Genomic DNA, 6814 nt, shown 5'->3' on the forward strand with positions numbered 1-6814 from the left:
CAGTCTGCGCTCAGGCTCTTTGTGACATCTAACTGATTTCCATTACTCAGATTTTGTTCCTCCGATGAGGAGAGACAAGGGGAGGGTGGGGTGGAGTTCAAATATGACACTGAGTGTAACTCCCATAAGGTTTGTTTTACCCTTAACACACACTGAACGCATCAAAACACCATATACTGCAATACTTTCCTGCCACAGTGACTGTGAAAGTCAGCGTTGATTCAATAAATTCAGTACCTCAAACACATTGCATTACTGATCAGTTCTTTTTTAAGGCACTAAATTGTTGTGTAGCAGCAGAATGTCAGGCCAGCGAGACACAGATGAGCATCACAAATCAAACGGCACAGCCGAGTCTGTGTTCCCTTAAAACACAATGAAGCGTTTCCATGAAAGGATCTGCATATCCGTTCACTTCCAGTGTCCCATCTGCACCCGCTCACCCTCGAAATGCCTCGGCTTTTTGTGTACGAGCATCAACAGCAAAGCCTTTGCGAGGCTTTTCTAATGAAAACCATTCAAGTCAATCAAGTTTACCAGAGACCAAAGGCCAGTGTAATTTGGGAAAATTGCTGAAACTCCAAAGTAATCTTCTGTAATGTGATCTTGCCTATTGAACACTGGCTGTACTGTACGTGTCGGATAAGAGCTCAGTCATTTTCTTCAAATGCAGTCTTGACAAGCAGCATGGATATCCACCTGCAAGTAATCATCATTCTAGTGTTAAGTGCTTTGATATTAAAATGACTGATTTAAGACCATTTGCTGCTAGTAGATAGCGATTTGAAAACACTTCCATATGTTGATAGCAAGGATAAGCTGGGTTTGTGAACCGAGGGGGGGGGGGGCTGCATGTTGTGTTTACTGTTGTAGAACAGCCAGTGAAAACACAGCGTGTCATGACTTCAGTTTTTCCAGTTGAAAAAGCAGACTATACATTTAACTAGAATCATGTAATCAAAGCTTGTTAAATAACAGGGTGAAGTCAGGTAAAATAAAAAATAGGCTACTGATAAATACAGTTTTATATCCCAGGGTCTGTGATGTTAGCAGAAAATCACCAAGCATGTTACAGCATTGTTACTGCAGATGTGCTTCACATGAAACAATCCTTTAAACAAGTCTGAGATAACTGGGATGGGCAGAGCAAAGATTAAAACAAACTCCACTCCACTTGCAAGGTAAGACATGGCATGTTGATTTTCTCTTTTTGTTAATAAGAGTGCTGCAGCTAAAACAATAAGGGTACAGTGTAGCCAGACCTATCTCCACAGAGATCAAGCACAAGAGAGGGTCAGGAATTACCGATTATCTTGCTGCTATAGGCAAAAAACATTGGCTTGTTTTTATTCCTTTGAACCAATCACAGTTGTCCTGGGTGGCACTAAGCCCAGGATGCAAAATAGTGTCAGGGTGAACTTATTTTGGTGGAGCATTTGCACATGGGGAGGTGAGCACTGTCATTAAAATGGCCCCATAAAAGAAAACGCCACTGTATGTTTGACTCAACTTCTACTGATAAAAAAGTCGATTATAATTTGATAATCAATATGTTTGCTTGCTGAACGTGGCTCTTGCAGAACTCTAGCAACATGTTGGTGAAGATTCTCAGTCATCCAGGTCATGGTGAAAGATTACCATGAACTCTGACTGACTTTACTGAGAGAACAAAGCAGGCGTGCCTTATTGCACTATCCAAATCTTAGTCAAAACATACCATTTTGAGCGTGTAAATTGCACTTAAGCGTTTGAGAAGTTATTGTTGTTTCCTGTAGCAATGGGGATTTGGAAACAGTAACACACAGATAGTGTAAGGAAGGGAGAATGCTGGCCGTAATCAGCTGCTCAATGACAGGCTGATAGCCACAGACTACATCCAGTGACTCAGACCGAAAATGCTTGTAGGATGTTAAATTTTGTTTGAGTTATATTCAGTGTTGTAGTGTAGGGTGTACTCAGGTATATGGGATATACCCACCTCTCTTTTTTGGCTGTTTACAGTGTGCCCAACTAAGTCAAAAAGCCACTGGAATATATATGTAGAAGCGTATACCCTCTTCCTCCTTGGTACCACCTCATCAACTACCACTACACCACTGAATGTATTAAGAATATTTTCACAACACACTTCACTTTTTATAAGAAAGGGTTTTCAGTGACTACTTAATGCATTCAGGTAAAATGGGTCATTTTTCTAAAGTGAAACCAGAGGTTTTTTTAAGCTGCCAGGTGCCATTAAATCATGACTTATGCTAGCATACCACTCTGTGCTATTACAGATATTTTTTAGTAGTTTCATCACTCAGAAAATATTAAAGGCGATGCAGTGAGCCCATGTCAGCCATAATACTCCAGAATTAGCCATCACTGTTACACACACGCATGTCCATTGTAGACAATATCCTCCAGAGACCTTGTGTCCTCATATGAGGACATCACATTTTGGGTTTACTTGACCCTGTACTTCATTCTACTTAACTTAGACCTGTTGTCCTACCCTGGAAATCCAGAGTTCTCGCGAGAGCACAATTTGAATTTGCTGAGTGAGTCACTCTGGCAATCAGTAATGATGCTCATTACCTATGTCCATGAAACCAAGCTGCACCAATCACATCGGTGTATCTGATATAGGCGGGCCAGAGGCGAGCTAAACAGATGGCGACAGTGCTGCGACGACGAAGTCCAGAATCAGTCGGTAAACATTGCAAGATGGCTACGGATGAACACCAGTTGTTTGAAACGGCTTTGGCCGCTACAGTGAACGAGTTAGACTTGGCTTTTTCTCTAAAAGAGGAACAGAAGACGGCGCTCGAGTCTTTGCTTTGCAAGAAGGATGTTTCTGCTGTTTTGCCGATCGGATACGGCAAGAGTCTAATTAGTCTTGCTCACCAGACCTTTCTCAAGAAAAGAAAGGTCTGACTGGGCCGACTCTCACTTTAAGATTGGAGGAAAAAACTCCCTGGCTGCTTGTATTTCTTTCAACCGATCACGGTCGTTCTGGGCGGTGCCACAGCAACAGTGCGCTTACAAAAATATTGCCGGGGGAAACAGGTTTTGGTGTAACACACCCACAAAAATATCACCTACAGGACGCGAACCATGGCAGAAAAATGGCTACATCCCTGCAAGATCAAACACCGCAAAAGTTAGTAAAGGACGTGTTGAAAACGGTTGAAAACTGCTACACAACCGGAGGTGGTAGGACGGGACTTCAGCGGGTGGCTCGTTCCACCCAATGAGAAGCTGATCTATGCAGCGAACTTCCGCCCACTCAGACTAGAGTCTAATCTACCAGTGAGCTCTGCTGGTAGCTAAGTGTATACGTCACCCCGTGTATTGTTCTGATTGGTCGTAGTGTTATCCAATTGCGTGCAGTGATATTTACAAATGCATGTTTGGTGCCGCCCCTCAAGTTGGGCCATTTTCATTACTCATGGCCAGACCCTAAATCTTTCTAGATTTGGGTCTGGATTTCCAGGCTACTGTTGTCCTCGGTCGTGGACGCTTTTTGTGCCATCTAGTGGTAGTAAGAGCACATTACACTAATCCATGTAAAGACGAAATGGCAGCCATCTCTGCCAAGGCAGTCTGCAGCCGATCCCAATATAAAAGTGGACAAGGTCCAAAACCTGATCAAAGTCAATGGTTGAAAGTGATTATTTATATTTAATAATATTTGTACTTTGATATGGCAACAAATTTGACCAATTTTAGCAACAGTAACAAGCTAAGTTAATTAGGAAGTACTCGTTTGAGGAGATTAGGACTTAATTATTGTCTCGTTTGAGGATGTTGGGACTTAAAGTTGGTTGACAGTGTTTAGGTTTTTATACTTATTGGGTCCTACTGATCCCAAATCACTAGGAGAAATTAAAAATGCATATCAAACAAAAGTTCAGATCCCAGGCAGACATGGCACCAAGGAAACAGGCAGCAAAAGAACAGACAGAGCATTTTTAAATAAATAGGTAGGTTACATTAATGATTTAATAATGACTGACTGATAAATGGATTTAATCATTTAAGAAATGAAAGTCCCATTTTACCTGAAGATGTCATTGGAGTGACACAGGGGTTCTTGGTGTGTTTAAATGTCTAAAATTTCCATAGTTTTTTTTTCTTGACAACATGTTTTTGTTCTAGAAATATGGCAGAAATCCATAACAAGTTCTAAAAGTAACACCTAAGGTAGTCTTTAGAGTTTTAGGTGGTTTTCATGGTCGCCTAATGTACCAATAAGTGTCTCAAATTACCTGACTTCACCCTAATGAGACTTAGTATTAGAACTGCTTTGTGATGTACTTCATTGAAGTTTAATGCAACTACCATAGTAACCACTTGGGGGCAACGTTGGCTAAAAAAAACCCCCCTCCATCAGAAGTTGATTTTATCGAGTTGTTTGTTGACACTCTTATCAAAGTGACAGGAAAGGACAGACAATTTCACCGCTGAGATATTTGAAATCTTGCAAAATATCCATGTCAAACTTTGTGTGTTATCTTAGCTGAAAAACAAATAGTATCATTGTTTATACCGGAAGCATCCCTGTGACTTTGGGAAGAATACACAGAATCTAAATGGTTGCACGTAGAATAACAAACACTCTCTAATCAGTCCGTTTTCTGAATTGCCTCTCAAAACTGAACTCATGCTCGGGCACCTGTTTCAAAGAACAGGCTTGTTTATCAAAGTCCTCCTCTGTCAACAAACAGAATAAGCGCGATGATGGCTGGCTCCTCAACCCACATCTGATTTCAGCAAATGTGCAATTGTTCAAAGTGAGTTGTGCTTCATTGATTTGTTTCAAGGCAGAGGAAAAATAACCTCAGGGCTTCTACCAGTTAGAAATAACAATGGAGTCCTTCTTTGCTGTTTGTAGTTTTTTGGCCTGACATCAGTGGTAGTCGAACAAGGAGGGATTTTCACTGAACATTTAACTGCTGGTTGGGACTGTGAAAAAGACTACTTGGGGCTTTGTGTTAGTTTATCAGATTAGTAAATTATACAGTCATTGCTCTGATATTACAGTGATTCAGCAGAGATTTAAAATTGATTTATCTCTGCTTTTCTTTTTGGTGCCTCATATAATTTAAACATCTCTTGATTATTGACTTCAGTGATCAAAATTAAGGAAAGAATTGATTTTTTTCTTGGAGGTAGCGCTAAAGTTAGGAGGGAGGACCGACACCACTTTCATGTCAGTGCTTTAAAGGGGCTCTGTGCGAAATTCAGTGTGTAAGAGCTATGGGGACATGCTTCTCAACATGAAGATGTCTGAGCCGGTGGCTAGCAGCTAGCACCTTGTTTCTGCCACGTCCCCAAGATGTGAGCCAGGCTTTGAAGCCAATTTTCATAGTGGCCAAATAGTGGTACTGCAATTTCTGGGGTCCATCAACTGATGCCATCAGGCCCCAAAAGACTTTTTCCCATAGACTAACATCAGGAAAGAGACGTCTGTAAATCAGTGGACACATTTTTTTTTTTGCATCACAACCCCCCGAACTGACTCATCCCATCATTAGGATATAATCCATTTGGTCTGATAACATTTGGAAAGTCTGTAACATTAGGTCATTTTATCCTCATTAAACTTAGTGGAGCGCTAAACCATAAGTATCCGACTTGGCCAGTGGAAGTCTCTAGTGCACCAGCTCTTTGGGCCCAATGATGCGGAAGCAGTGCCGATCATCCAGGTAATTTCATATTGGGGAAATAGAGCTTTTTGGCTTCATGCGCCACTGAGCAGCTTTCACAGGAATGAACAGGGCCCCACTGCTAAAGCTGTATCCAGGTCTCTTAATACATCCATGATTTCCGCAGTTTTGTGTTAGTATGCCCCTAGTATTCAAGGCGAGGAAATGCATCTCTCAGATATGCAGCACCAGTGCAGAAGTGTTTTTTGCCACCCAGTCTTTTTTGTTTTTATGCTAACTTTCTGTGGAACGTACACTCTGTCCGAAATCTGCTGCAAAAGTGCATTTTTTTTAACATACTTAAGTTTAGCAAACACATCAGAGATCATTTGTTCATAGGAATAAATGGACTTCCAATTTACTACATTATGTACACAGACCTATCTGGAAACAACGTGTATCAGTGCTAACTTCAAAAAATGCTAATCAATAGTAACAATGTTGACAGAGCTAATTGTATTACCTTGGGGGGAATTGGAGGGCGGGTGCAATGCTTCCACAATACGGCCGTCCCAGTATTAGTGATAACCTTCATATGAGTGCAATGCAAAGACGTGGCAATGAGCTAGCCCGTTGTATACACACATGCATACTGGGCCAGAGTGGCCAACCACAACAAACCATAGAGAAGCTTGGATAGCAGTACACACAAAGGTTGGCTGACTTCGTTCTCTGCTCAGGACGCCATTACTCTACTGTTATGTCTGAAGTATATATAGCAAAGAGTTTGCTGCTATGTTAATGCTCTGAATATTGCATACAGGACCTTTAAACAGAAGTAAAGAGGTGATTAGCTTAGCTTAGCATAAAGGTTGGAGGCAAGGGATAACAGCTAGCTTGGCTCAGGCCGACTTCAAAAATATGCCTCCTAGCACCTCTAAAGGCCCTGACACACCAAGCAGATGGTTGGCTGTCAGTCAATGTTAGGCTATCGTTGAGCATCTTTCACCCTATTCACCCTGGTGTGTCCCACACTGTCAGCCTTAGTAAGCTGTTGTCGGCTTTATTTTCAGTTGATTCAGGATGTTGAATTGGCGTCAAAGTTTGTTTTTTATTGAATCTAATTCAGCAAAGTTTTAATGCCCCCATCAATGCACGTGATATCATCTGGCGGCTTGAAG

The sequence above is a fragment of the Epinephelus fuscoguttatus genome, linkage group LG13, assembly GCF_011397635.1.
Source record: "Epinephelus fuscoguttatus linkage group LG13, E.fuscoguttatus.final_Chr_v1".
NCBI lineage: Eukaryota > Metazoa > Chordata > Actinopteri > Perciformes > Serranidae > Epinephelus > Epinephelus fuscoguttatus.